This window comes from Ovis canadensis, chromosome 1 (assembly GCF_042477335.2).
Source record: "Ovis canadensis isolate MfBH-ARS-UI-01 breed Bighorn chromosome 1, ARS-UI_OviCan_v2, whole genome shotgun sequence".
NCBI lineage: Eukaryota > Metazoa > Chordata > Mammalia > Artiodactyla > Bovidae > Ovis > Ovis canadensis.
Genome location: NC_091245.1, coordinates 20,580,884 through 20,594,070, shown reverse-complemented (window position 1 = coordinate 20,594,070; position 13,187 = coordinate 20,580,884). Strand labels below are relative to the sequence as shown.

The window sequence follows — 13,187 nt, the reverse complement described above, 5'->3', positions numbered from 1 at the left end:
TAAGTAGGGACGTATGGGCTGGATCAGACAACAGAACCATTCTATGTTTTCTAGATATGAAAGGCTAAATAATGAATTAGGGGCTTATACAACAGTTAGAAGAGCAGGAGAGTAAAGGCTGGAGAAACCATTATCGAAGATAAAGAAAGTGCCACCAAAGTTTCATCTTGAGATATCAATGATTGAGTAGTTCTCCAGAAGGCACTGGGAATGTGCCATAATTCTCAGGAACCTGAGACACTTCCACCAATTGACTTAGTCTCAAACAGTGAAGCAGAAGCAGATAGTTTTCTGAGCTCCCTGGGAAGTTACTCTGGCTTTCATGTCTGCCCACATCTCTGGCTGCAATGATCTCCAGAGTAACGGTCTCCTCTCTTCTGCTCTTCATCTCATCTTGGAGAACTACACATTTTGCATACTTCAGACCGCTGGACCCTTGGAAACTTCATCAGTGTAACAGTCTCATGAATGTTTATGTTTATTTCCCTCCTTCTGGCACTCGTGTCTTATCAAAGCATCCAGTGTTTTGGATAAACAACTTCCTGCTCATTAGGAAGTTGCTTGCCTCTTACAGTCTGCAAGATGTCATCAAGGCAGTGAATCAACCATCTGTGGAAGCTGGTTTGGTGATATGGAAAGGAAAGATGATCAAAGTCTCTAGAGTCTAGATTATGACAGAGAGTCAACACAGATTTGAGGCAAGATACTGAAGGCGTAACTGTCTCTGCCAATGAAAGTTCACTGCTCTGACTGTCTTTGCACATGCACACACGGGCACGTGTCTTTCTCTCATCCCCAGCTCTCCACCCATGCACACGAGAGAGACAGAGTAGAGGGGAGGAGAGAGAGAGAGTTCTGAAGTATCTCTCTGACAGTTAAGTGCTCCACTTGGCCTCTGCCACTCTTATCACACATAGAATTCAGGGAGCCCATCTCAATGGCAGCATCACCACTGTCATTTCTGACTTTCCAAGAATGGCCAATACAGAGCCTTTCAAGGAGGCTGGTGCTCCCCTCACCAATAGAATCTTCAGAGTCTGGGTGAAAAGAGTGTCCTATACTTTTAGGACACTCCTGTAAGGGATCATTTTGCCATCTTCAAAACAGAAGTCCTGTCTCTTGCCCTTTCAGATCACTTAATCTGGCTTTTATTCCAGTCATTTCAATGCTCTTATTTAAGATTACCAGTAACCTGCTGCTGCGACTGCTAAGTCGCTTCAGTTGTGTCCAACTCTGTGCGACCCCGTAGATGGCAGCCCATCAGGCTCCCCAGTCCCTGGGATTCTCCAGGCAAGAATACTGGAGTGGGTTGCCATTTCTTTCCCCAATAGTATTGCTAAATAAAAGGGACACTTCAACCTGTAGCAGCATATAGCAATTGGTGTTCACAATTTCTCTTCTTGGCGTCCACATTGTCATTATGTTTTGAAGACATGTACATCTCTTCCTTATACATCTTTGATTGTTTCTTTTCTGTCCCAAGGCTGGCTCTTGCTCCACTATTCATCCTCTAATGTTAGAGTACCTTAGGACTATTTTCTCAGCTCTTGTTTATTCTTGCCACACTAACCTTTCTCCTTAGGTCATCTCATACATCTCAAGTCTTTACTTGGGTCTTCCTACAGTGCTCTTCATTCCCATGTTACCTGGTCAATTTCTTGTCTTCAGATGTCAACCTAAATGTCACTGCCACAGAGAAGATTTTCTTGATGCCTGAGGCTAGGTTAGGAACACTTTTCAAGCACTCAGTATTGCCCTTTTGGTTCCATCACTTCATGGCAAATAGATGGGGAAACAGTGGAAACAATGATAGACTTTATTTTGGGGGCTCCAAAATCACTACAGATGGTGATTACAGCCATGAAATTAAAAAATGCTTGCTCTTTTGGAAGAAAAGCTATGACCAACCTAGATAGCATATTAAAAAGCAGAGACATTACTTTGCCAACAAAGGTCCGTCTAGTCAAAGCTGTGGTTTTTCCAGTAGTCATGTATGAATACGAGAGTTGGACTATGAGGGAGGCTGAGCACCGAAGAGTTGATGCTTTTGAAGTGTAGTGTGGAGAAGACTCTTCAGAGTCCCCTGGACTGCAAGGAGATCCAACCAGTCCATCCTAAAGGAAATCAGTCCTGAATATTCATTGGAAGGACTGATGCTGAAGCTGAAACTCCAATATTTTGGCTACCTGATGCAAAGAACAGACTCATTAGAAAAGGCCCTGATGCTGGGAAAGATTGAAGGTGGGAAGAGAAGGGGATGACAGAGGATGAGATGGTTGGATGGCATCACTGACCCAATGGAGATGAGTTTGAGTAAACTCCTGGAGTTGGTGATGGACAGGGAGGCCTGGCATGCTGCAGTCCATGGGGTCGCAAAGAGTCAGATACGACTGAGTGACTGAACTGAACTGATTGCCCCTTTACAATAATTATATTTATAATTACTGTTCCCTGTCTCATTTCCTACTAAATTGTAAGCACATTGAGAATAGGAACAGTGTTAATACCCAACATACTTCCTGGCATATGGATGGTGCTCAATATTTATAGATTATTCATAGATGAATATGGAAGTAAAGCTCAAATTGTATTTAATTTCAAATTGTTGAAAAACTGTGGCTCAACTTTATTTGCTGATTAATCTATAAATTATTTGTAATTTGTAACACCTTTTTCTTATATTATATTGTTATACCCTAATATTCTTTCTAGGCAATATCTCTAGTCTCATTGCTCTATCTGCATGTAATTATGCCAGCATCATGATTTTTTTTTAACAAGGTAAACTTTTATTTTGAAATTATTTTATTTTTAAAAATTTTATTCATTTTTGGCTGTGTAGGGTCTTAGTTGTGGTGCTTGGGCTTTGTTGCCTTGCACAGGCTTCTCTCTAGCTGGGGTTTGTCTGATGTCTTTCTCATGATTAGACTGGACTTACAGTCTATTTACTGCTCTTGGAAAGAGTAACACAGAAGTGAAGCACCCTTCTCATCACACTCCACTGGGGTATTTAACTTTCGTTAACATCATTAAGAGCCCACATGTCACAGGAGCACAGCCAAAAAAATGAAAAATAAGTAGTTTCTCTGAAGGGCTAACCATCACTCATTTTTTATATTTCTCCAGAAGATATTTTGTTATAATTTAAAAATTAATATGATGACTGATTAGAATTGCACTTAACAATACACTGATTGGGGAAGGACTGACATCCAGGAGCATGTTACCTGTTTCCATTCAGTCAAATATTCCTCTATAGCTCTAGAAATTATTATGTGCTGATAACTAAGTTCTGGAGGCACATAAGCAAATATGCAAGAATCTTTTTTGTAGTCAGACACTGCCGTCCTGCAGCTTGATGGTCAGTCTGAAGAAAATTGAAATGATGTCCATGCCACCCCATGGAAGAAATTGATCAGAGATGTAAAGCTTGAGGTTTTTACTGAATTTTGCTGCATCAAAGTAGATTATATAGAAAACAAGATTAGGAAACTCAGAATGAGGTTTGAGGAAAAGGCTGCCAAAAACTTGCAATCAGTGAGGTCAGGGACCAGGTTTAATTTGCCTTTTGTATTCTCTACTCTGGCACACACTGGCAAACAATGAGTACTTGTTGAATGTCTGTTGAGAATAAATGAATAAATCAATGAATAAATACTCACTTGCAGTCTTCACCTTAAACTGTTGACCACATCAAAGATGTGTTTTGATCATTGTTATGATACATAGGCTTTCACAGATGATTCATTTTAATGCTCATATTATTTGAATGATTGGTCACTAGATTTTTCATTAGCATCAACAGTATTTTACATTCAAGTTTAAATGATGACAGAATCAGTAAAGATGACATAAATTTAACAGCATTAAAAGTATGCTTACTGAAAAAAAAGGATGCTCACTGGCTTTCCCCTTCTCCCCTGGGCCTCCCACCTAGATATCTGTCAATGTCACCATAAACCAACCTAGTCCATATGGCAGTAGAATAAAATGAAAACACTCTTACATAGATTATCTGACAGAGGTGAAGACAGGAAAAAAATATGCTTACTATCAGTCCAACATATTGAGATACAACTCTATAGAAAATTGTGTTTAAAAAGCAGAATATAGGGACTTCCCTGGTGGTCCAGTGGTTTAAGACTCCACCTTCCAATACAGGGGATGCAGGTTCGATCCCTGGTTAGGGAACTAAGATCCCACTTGGCCTCATGGCAGCTAAGCCCACATGCCTCAACTAGAGAGAAGCCTGTGCACCACAACTAAGATCTGATGTAGCCAAAAATAATTAAATAAAGGTATATTTTAAAGGCAGAATAAAAAATCACACCCACACAGTGATTATGGCACTTCCTCACTGGTCCCGTGGTTGAGACTCCGCGCTTTCATTGCAGGGAGTATGGGTTTGATCCCTGATTGGGAACTAGGATCTTGCATGCTGCAGGGTGTGCCAAAAAAGAAAAAAAAAACAACCCAACCAAACAAACGGTGATTATAATGATACAAATCAAGTTTGCATATGGTAACAGGCATATATTCTTTCTGTTGTTCAGCATCTATTTTCTTTTTTTCCTAAGGGCACATATGTTTGTTTGAAAGGAAACCACTTCTCACCAGTTCTCAGCCATGTGTTGAGTTCTGATAATCCAGGTCAATCTAAACATCACCTTCTTGACCATAGTGGCTAGCTCAGGGATGGGCAGGTAAACTAATTGGAGCCCACTTACTAGGGCTTGATGAGGTGTAAGAGTGTGGGATCTAGAACTTCTGCAGCTGTTTTCCTACCACACTGGGAGGGCCTGGGACTTGCTAAGGTCACCAGACAGAGCCTGAGGGTAAAGCAAGGCAGTGGTAGGCAGAATAGTGTAGTTGAAAGAAACTTGGTACTTGGTGATTTAGTTCAAGCTGTTGGGTGAAGGAAGGAAGCCTCATGTGAAACTACTTTCCAACAATTCCTTTATTGTTTATTGTTCTTTTGTCATTTGCAAGTGAAATAGCTGATAGAGATACAGGCAAGGATTTGGAGGGAACACAGGAAAAGGAAGAGAGTTTTGATTTGTTGCAGTGGTGGGACTGAGAGTAAATTTTTCTTTCTTTGATTCCTATTAATATTGTTGTTTATTTATTTATGGCTGCACTGAGTCTTCACTATGGTGCTTAGGGTCTTTCGTTGCAGCATATGGGCTTCTCTGTAGTTGTAGCCCATGGGCCCCAGAGCTTGCGCTAAGTAGCTTTGTTCGGCAAGCTGTCTTAGTTGCCCCATGGCATGTGGGATCTTAGTTTCCCAACCAGGGATAGAACCCACATCCCCTGCATTGGCAGGTGAATTCTTAACCATTGGACCACCAGGGAAGTCTCTACTAACTTTGACTGACAAGGGTTTCTGGATATTCACGTTCAGTTCAGTCGCTCAGTCATGTCCGACTCTGCGACCGCATGGACTGCAGCATGCCAGGCCTCCCTGTCCATCACCAACTCCCAGAGTTTACCCAGACTCTTGTCCATTGAGTCAGTGATGCGATCCAACCACTCCTCCTCTGTCATTCGCTTCTCCTCCCACCTTCAATCTTTCTCAGCATCAGGGTCTTTTCAAATGAGTCAGTTTTTCACATCAGTTGGCCAAAGTATTGGAGTTTCAGCTTCAACATCAGTCCTTCCAGTAAACACTCAGGACTGATCTCTTTTAGGATGGACTGGTTGGATCTCCTTGCAGTCCAAGGGACTCTCAAGAGTCTTCTCCAACACCACACTTCAAAAGCATCAATTCTTCTGTGCTCAGCTTTCTTTATAGTCCAGCTCTTACATATATACATGACTATTGGAAAAACCATAGCCTTGACTAGACGGACCTTAGTCAGCAAAGTAACGTCTCTGCTTTTAATATGTTGTCTAGGTTGGTCATAACTTTTCTTCCAAGGAGTAAGCGTCTTTTAATTTCATGGCTGTAATCACCATCTGCAGTGATTTTGGAGCCCCCCAAAAATTGTCTGCCACTGTTTCCACTGTTTCTCTGTCTATTTGCCATGAAGTGATTGGATCAGATGCCATGATCTTAGTTTTCTGAATGTTGAGTTTTAAGCCAACTTTTTCACTCCCCTCTTTCACTTTCAGCAAGAGGCTCTTTAGTTCTTCTTCCCTTTCTGCCATAAGGGTGGTGTCATCTGCATATCTGAGGTTATTGATAACCAGGCAATCTTGATTTGAGCTTGTGCTTCATCCAGCCCAGGATTTCTCATGATGTACTCTGCATATAAGTTAAATAAGCAAGGTAACAATATACAGCCTTGACGTACTCCTTTTCCTATTTGGAACCAGTCTGTTGTTCCATGTCCAGTTCTAACTGTTGCTTCTTGACCTGCATACAGATTTCTCAAGAGCCAGGTCAGGTGGTCTGGTATTCCCATTTCTTTAAGAATTTTCCACAGTTTATTGTGATCCACACAGTGAAAAGCTTTGGCATAGTCAATAAAGCAGAAATAGATGTTTTTCTGTTGCTTTTTCGAGGATCCAACGGATCTTGGCAGTTTAATCTCTGGTTTCTCTGGCTTGTATAAAACCAGCTTGAACATCTGGAAGTTCATGGTTCACGTATTGCTGAAACCTGGCTTGGAGAATTTTGAGTGTTATTTTACTAGCGTGTGAGATGAGTGTAATTGTGTGGTAGTTTGAACATTCTTTGCATTGCCTTTCTTTGGAATTGGAATGAAAACTGATCTTTTCCATTCCTGTGGCCACTGCTGAGTTTTCCAAATTTGCTGGCATATTGAGTACAGCACTTTCACAGCATCGTGTTTTAGGATTTGAAACAGCTCAACTGGAATTCCATCACCTCCACTAGCTTTGTTCATAGTGATGCTTCCTAAGGCCCACTTGACTTCTGGATATTCAAAAAAAGTCTTAAAAGACACAAGGTCATAATAGACATAGTATTATAAATGCTGTATGTTTATAATGCAGCATTTGCATAAATATTAAGACACTTCGATTAATTCTCATATTAAACATGAAAAGTAGGAAGCTCAGTGTTAGACCACATGCTCTTAGACTGAAAGCAAGGTCATACAAGTGCACATAGTGAATATTTCACTTAACCAGTGGCCTAATATGCCGCCCTTTCCTACTAGAAATCCCTTGTGGAATCAATTTCCCTAGACTGCTGAGTGATAGCAACTTAGGTGGTAAGATTCATTTATACTAGATGTTAAACTCACTGTTTTCATCCTTTTTAATAGGAGCTACATTTTCAGCAGTTTCAGAATCCATATTTTCTCACATGAGTACATAGACAGTGATACATTATGACTAGTAATGAAAAACTTATGAAAGAGTTTTCAGAAGTAAAGTACTTTTCTGGAAAATTGAAGAGTAAGAGAAGATTTCATAGTTGTTGAGAATACACATTTCTATTTCAATTCTTGTTTTATGTCTATGATAGTTTGGTCTGGGCTCCGCTGAGGAAAATTGCCAGTGGGCAACAGATTATCCCAATGTACGCTTTTTTTTTTTTTTTTTTTAGCTTTAATCTCTTTTCAAGTGACAAATAGCTTTTCTAAAAAAAAAAAAAGAAAGAAAGAAAAAACAAAGAATAAAAGCAGTAAATTTGGGTTGGTCAGTTTTACCAAGTGTCAGTATAGTAGGGGAACAGCAGACTTTTCACATGTAACCATGCTTCTTCATCTTCTTCTCAGATCCCCTCATCACTGCTACCACTGTTGAACACCAGCCCCAGCTCCCAGGAGTTGGAGCCTTACTCTCTGGAGTCCTTGTTTGTGAAGTATGGTGCAAGGTATTCCCTTACCCCCTTCGGCTGTCAGAGAGCTGCATTTCAAAGATCCTTTTGGTTTCTGATTACTCAGGAGAAGAGAGAGAATACAAGACAGAAGAAAGATGCCAGGGACAGAGAAAGGAGTCAAGAGTGTCAAGAGCCTCTTTAAGTAGAAATGCTTAAAGTGAAGGATGCTAAGAAATGACAAAAATACTTTGTCTTTACAAAGATGAAGAAGTTTTTCAAGGCAACACAAGCTTCCTTGAAATGTTATTGGATTTTGTTAACATTGTCCCTAAAATACAGTATATGTAAATAAACAGAAGTAACCTTAGGAGTAAAGAAAAGGTAAGAACTTGTAATTTCAGTTTCTCACTTTGCATGTGGACATTAGCCAAGGGACCTTTGGTTGTACTGAATAGCAGAGCCACTCTGCTCCTTCTGAGAGCTTGTCCATCTCAATTATGGCCATCATATTAGACACTTTGAGGTTACATCTTTGAGTTTGACCCATTCGGTTTGATTCCAGCATCAAAGCCTTTATCACTTCTCACTGAATCACTATTTCTATTAATATTTATGCTCTTAAATATTTAGCTTCTGTACAAAAATCACACAGCAAAAACCTGCACTCTGACTTAAAACTTTACTGTAATAGTGAATGGTTTTAGTGAGTTACAGAGTTTGAAAGGATCTGAAAATGTGAGTTTTTTCCTGGACTGTTTACAAAAGCTTCATGTATTTAACGACATAACTATACCATTTAGCTCATGCCTCCTCTTCACCTCTCCAGCACCCAGACTTTTCCTCTCAAAATAACACATAACAGCACATTAGATTTTAATCAGGTATTTGACAAGTATTTTTTGATTGCCCATTTTGCCAAATCCTTGACTTCTAAATATTCATGGTCTGCTAAAGGATATGGACACATAGACGCTTTCCGTACAAAGTGACAGAGCTAGGAACACTATGCTGTCTTAGCCTAAGACAGGCATAAGCAGAGGGGAGTCTTCTTAGGCCACAGGACAGGATAAAATAAATGGGAATTACCCAAGTAAGTAAAAGGTGTAGTAGCTCAAACGGTAAAGCTTCCACCTGCAATGCAGGAGACCTGGAGAAGGAACTGGAAATGCGCTCCAGTATTCTTTCCTGGAGAATTCCGTAGATAGAGGATCCTGGTGGGCTACAGTCCAGGGGGTCGCAAAAGAGTTTGACATAACTGAGTGACTAACATACACATACCCAAGTAAGGATGGGGAGAATGATCTTCTGAGTCAGAAGAAACACCATATATGAGACTTAAGTTCACAGAAGTCATGGGTACTTGTCACTAACTTGTTGTTGTTGTTCCCTTGCCAAGTCATGTCCAATTCTTGGCAACCACATAGACTCAGGTACCTCACCATCTCCTGGAGTTTGCCCAAGTTCATGTTCATTGAATTGGTGATGCCGTCCAACCATCTCATCCTCTGATGTCCCCTTCTCCTCCTGCCTTCAATCTTTCCCAGCATCAGAGTCTTTTTCAATGAATCAGCTCTTTGCATCAGGTGGCCAAAATATTGGAGCTTCAACTTCAGCATCAGTCCTTCCAATGAGTATTCAGAATTGATTTCCTTTAAGATTAACTGGCTTGATCTCCTAGCTGTCCAAGGGACTCTCAAGAGTCTTCTCCAGCACCACAGTTCGAAAGCATCAATTCTTCAGCATCAGCCTTCTTTATGGTCCAGCTCTCATTGGACTATACATGACTGCTGGAAAGACCATAGCCTTGACTGTACAGACCTTTGTTGGCAAAGTGATGTCTTTGCTTTTTAATACACTGTCTAGGTTTGTCATAGCTTTCCTGCCAAGAAGCAATCATTTTCTAATTTCATGCCTGCAGTTGTTAATTTAGCAAGGCCAAATCATACCTGTGGCTACCCAGGAGGCACACTGGTAAAGAATCCACCTGCTAATGCAAGAGACTCAAGAGATGCAGGTTCAATCCCTGGATAGGGAAGATTCCCTAGAGAAGGAATTGGCAACCCACTCCAGTATTCTTGCCTGAAAAAGCCCATGGACAGAGGAGCCTGGAAAGCTACAGTCCATAGTGATCACAAAGAGTTGGACATGACTGAGAAACTTAGCACACAATCATACCTGAGGGAGTGGGACAGGATAGGTCAGGGGATAGTGACTGCACTTTACTCACTGTGTTTTAAATTGCATAAGACCCATGAATGGATCATTAAAACAATATACTTTTTGGAAAGGGATAGAGATGCTTTGCATGCAATAAAGATAACTATTGTTTAGTGAATCTGTTGTTTTATAATTATACGTGTGTGTGTGTGTGTGTGTGTGTGTGTGTTGAGTCCCAATGTAAAATATATCTCTTACTGTGGGACATGCCCCAAAAGTTTGAAAGTCACTGTTCACAGAATAGAACATCTTATTTATAGTTTACAAGATGCTTTTAGTTATCCCATTTTTATTACATGGCTCTGCCTCCATTTTTCATTTGCCATTTACTCCTTCCTTAAAAGTTTATGACATGTATATTTTATGCCCAATGCTAGAAAACTGAGAGGACCTCACAGTCTATGGGAGACAAGTAAAGAGATAATAAGAGCTACTGTTTACCACCATCCTCAAAGTGTGTCCTGTGAACCACGTACTTTGGAATCCCCAGGGGAACGTGCCTTTTAAAACATAGGTAATGGGCTCTGTACCAAACCTGCTGCATCAGACTCTCTGGGTGAGGGTCAGGGGTCTGCATTTTTAATTAGAGGTTCTCAAAGTCTTTTACACCTTCAGTTTGAAAAAGATCTGTTTCCTCAGTGTGCTGGAAGCCAACATTTTGCTCAACACATTGTGCTCAGTCACAAGGATCTCTTTTCATTTCCTTCAAGGATCCAACACCCTTGCCACACAGAGCTTTCCCATATGCTGGTCTTTGGAATACTTTCACGCTTCCGTGGCCAATTTTAATCTATCCAGCAGGTCTTTGTTTGTTTGTTTAGGCTACTACACACTAGCTTGCAGGATCTTAGTTCCCTGACCAGGGGTCAAACCCAGGCCTCCAGCTGTGAAAGGGCTGAGTCCTAACCACTGAACCACCAGGGAATGCCTAGGCCTCAGCTTCATTGGGAATACCACTTCACTGGGAAACGCCCTTAATCCCCTAGACTTCAGTGGGGACTTTGATTATATGCTTCCTGGTGGTAGACGCTGAAATAGCTGCTTTCTCTTCAAAAGAGGACTGTTAAGGAGAAGGCCAGTTGGGACTTCCCTGGTAATCCAGTGGCTAAGACTCTGTGTTCCTACTGCAGTGGGTATAGGTTCTATCCCTGATCAGGGAAGATCCCATGTGCTATGCAGCCAAAAAAAAAAAAAAAAAAAAGTAAGGTCAATTAACAACCTACAACTGTTAACTCTTTCAGTTCCACCTCAGTATTTGAGATGGGGTTATGATCCTCTCCAATGGCCCCAGCCAGTGACTAAGACTGTGGTATAAGAGCCTGGCCATTTACATCCAGTGTGCATCCTGTAATGTGCAACCTTTGCTCCAGAGCTCCCCGTGGTGCTGACAAAGATGGTGACAGGCCTGTATTGTGGTCTTCATGGCTTCCCCTTGCCCAATCCTGCTTCCTTCCTTTTGCTTTCATAGGTTTTACTCCCCAACAAACCTTTGCCTTCGTGACTCCATCTCAGCATCTATCCATCATGGAGGATTTGACTGCCACACCTGTCTCAGTGTAACAAGACAGAGACTGAAGGGGAGAGCCATGAGGCCAGACTGCAAAAGTAAGAAAAGCTGGAACACACAGGGCTTTATAGATCACGCTAAGTGGTTTTCATTTTACAGTTAGGGTAGTTGGAAGACACTGCATATTTCTGAGTCAATTGGGGAGAAATAGGGAAAATCATCAAACGTAAGTGTAGAATGAGCACTCTGGCTATTGTGTGTAGGATGGGCTGGAGGACCGTGAGACTGAAGACAATTTCTGGAGTCTAAGAAGAGGGGATGGTGTCTTGGACTGGGATGAGCCAGAGACAACAAAGATTTGAGAGATATTTAAAGGTGGAATCTCTAAAACTTGGTGTTTCATTGGATGTAGGTAGTGACTTCAAGGATGAGTCAAGGATACTCAGATCTCTGGCTTGAGCTGTTGTGTGGAAAGTGATGCCAGATACTGAAACAGGAAGTTCTGAGGGAAGCAGGTATGGGAAGAAAGCCAGGAGTTCAACTTTGTTGTTTTTTTCCTAAACAGTTTTCTATTGCTTTAATATTTATTTATTTATTTGGGTGTGCCCGGCCTTAGTTGCAGCATTCGGGGTCTTTGATCTTTAGTTGCAGTATGTGGAATCTAGTTGCCCGACCAGGGATTGAACCTGGGCCCCCTGCATTAGGAGCATGGAGTTGTAGCAATTAGATCACCAGGAAAATCCAAGAGTTCAGCTTTAGACATGCAGAGTTTGAGATGTCCATGGGACATCCAGGAGCATATAGAGAGTCAAGTATATGGTTTTGGCATATGAAGGAGATACAGTCTGGTTATATCCATTTGGGTGTTCTCAGCATATAGTTCAGAGCAAATGAGATCACCCAGGAGGGGCGCAGTGTGTTGAGAGAGGTCTCAGACATTGACCTTGGAAATTCCAGCGTAAAATATTCTGATAGAGGACAGAGGTTAACAGATGAGACTTAGGTCAGGGAATATGGAGTCACTTTGAGAGGGATTTTGATAAGAAGGGGCTGTCGAATGCTGCCAAGTGTCCAAGAAGGTGAGGACTGAAAAATACTCTTTTGTTTTAGTGCCATGGAGGTCATTGGTGGTCTTGGTAAGAGCCATTTCAGTGAAGCGGTAGAGATGGAAGCCAGACTGAAGTGGGCCAAAGAGTGGAAGAAATGGAAGAAGTGGAGATAGTGTCAAACTCTTTCAAGAAATTTGGTTCTAGAGGAGGTGGGAAAAAAGGCAGAGGTTTGGGGGGAGTGTGGAGTTAAGCTTTTCTGTTTTGCTTTGTTTTTAGGAGAGGAGAGACTTGAGTACAGCTGAATGTTGATGGGAAGGAGACAGCCTAGAAGACAGAGGAGAAAGTGATCATCAAAGGCACAAGATCTCTGAGAAAGTGGGTTGGTGGTGGGGCCAGGGCTTTAGGGCTTGGGCAGAGGGACTGACACTGAAGAGAAGAAGTGCCACCCCTTTCTCTGGAACAGGTGGGAAGGAGAAAGGTGTGGATACAGATGCTGGTGGAGCTGTAGGTTCAGTGGTAGGAGGAGACTAGGAGACAGGGCAGGTGGCAGGTTGGAGGAAAGTGGAGGAGGAGGTTTTGAGAGAGTCTTTTGATAGTGGGAAATGAGCTTTTTGATGGACAACAAGCAAATGTTACCAGGAAATGAAGCAGGCCCAGCTAATTTTTAAAACCTTTTGTTATG

At 41.5% G+C, this 13,187-nt stretch overlaps 1 long non-coding RNA gene across 1 annotated transcript in view; it reads left to right on the top strand.

Moving 5' to 3' along the window:
* The window catches only part of LOC138440681 (uncharacterized), a 66,660-nt gene extending 56,593 nt beyond the window's left edge, over positions 1 to 10,067 (top strand). The window contains exons 3-4 of the long non-coding RNA XR_011257087.1: positions 7,689 to 8,113; positions 9,129 to 10,067. This is a non-coding gene — a long non-coding RNA (uncharacterized lncRNA). The remainder of the gene's footprint in view (positions 1 to 7,688; positions 8,114 to 9,128) is intronic.
* Positions 10,068 to 13,187: the final 3,120 nt, after the last annotated feature.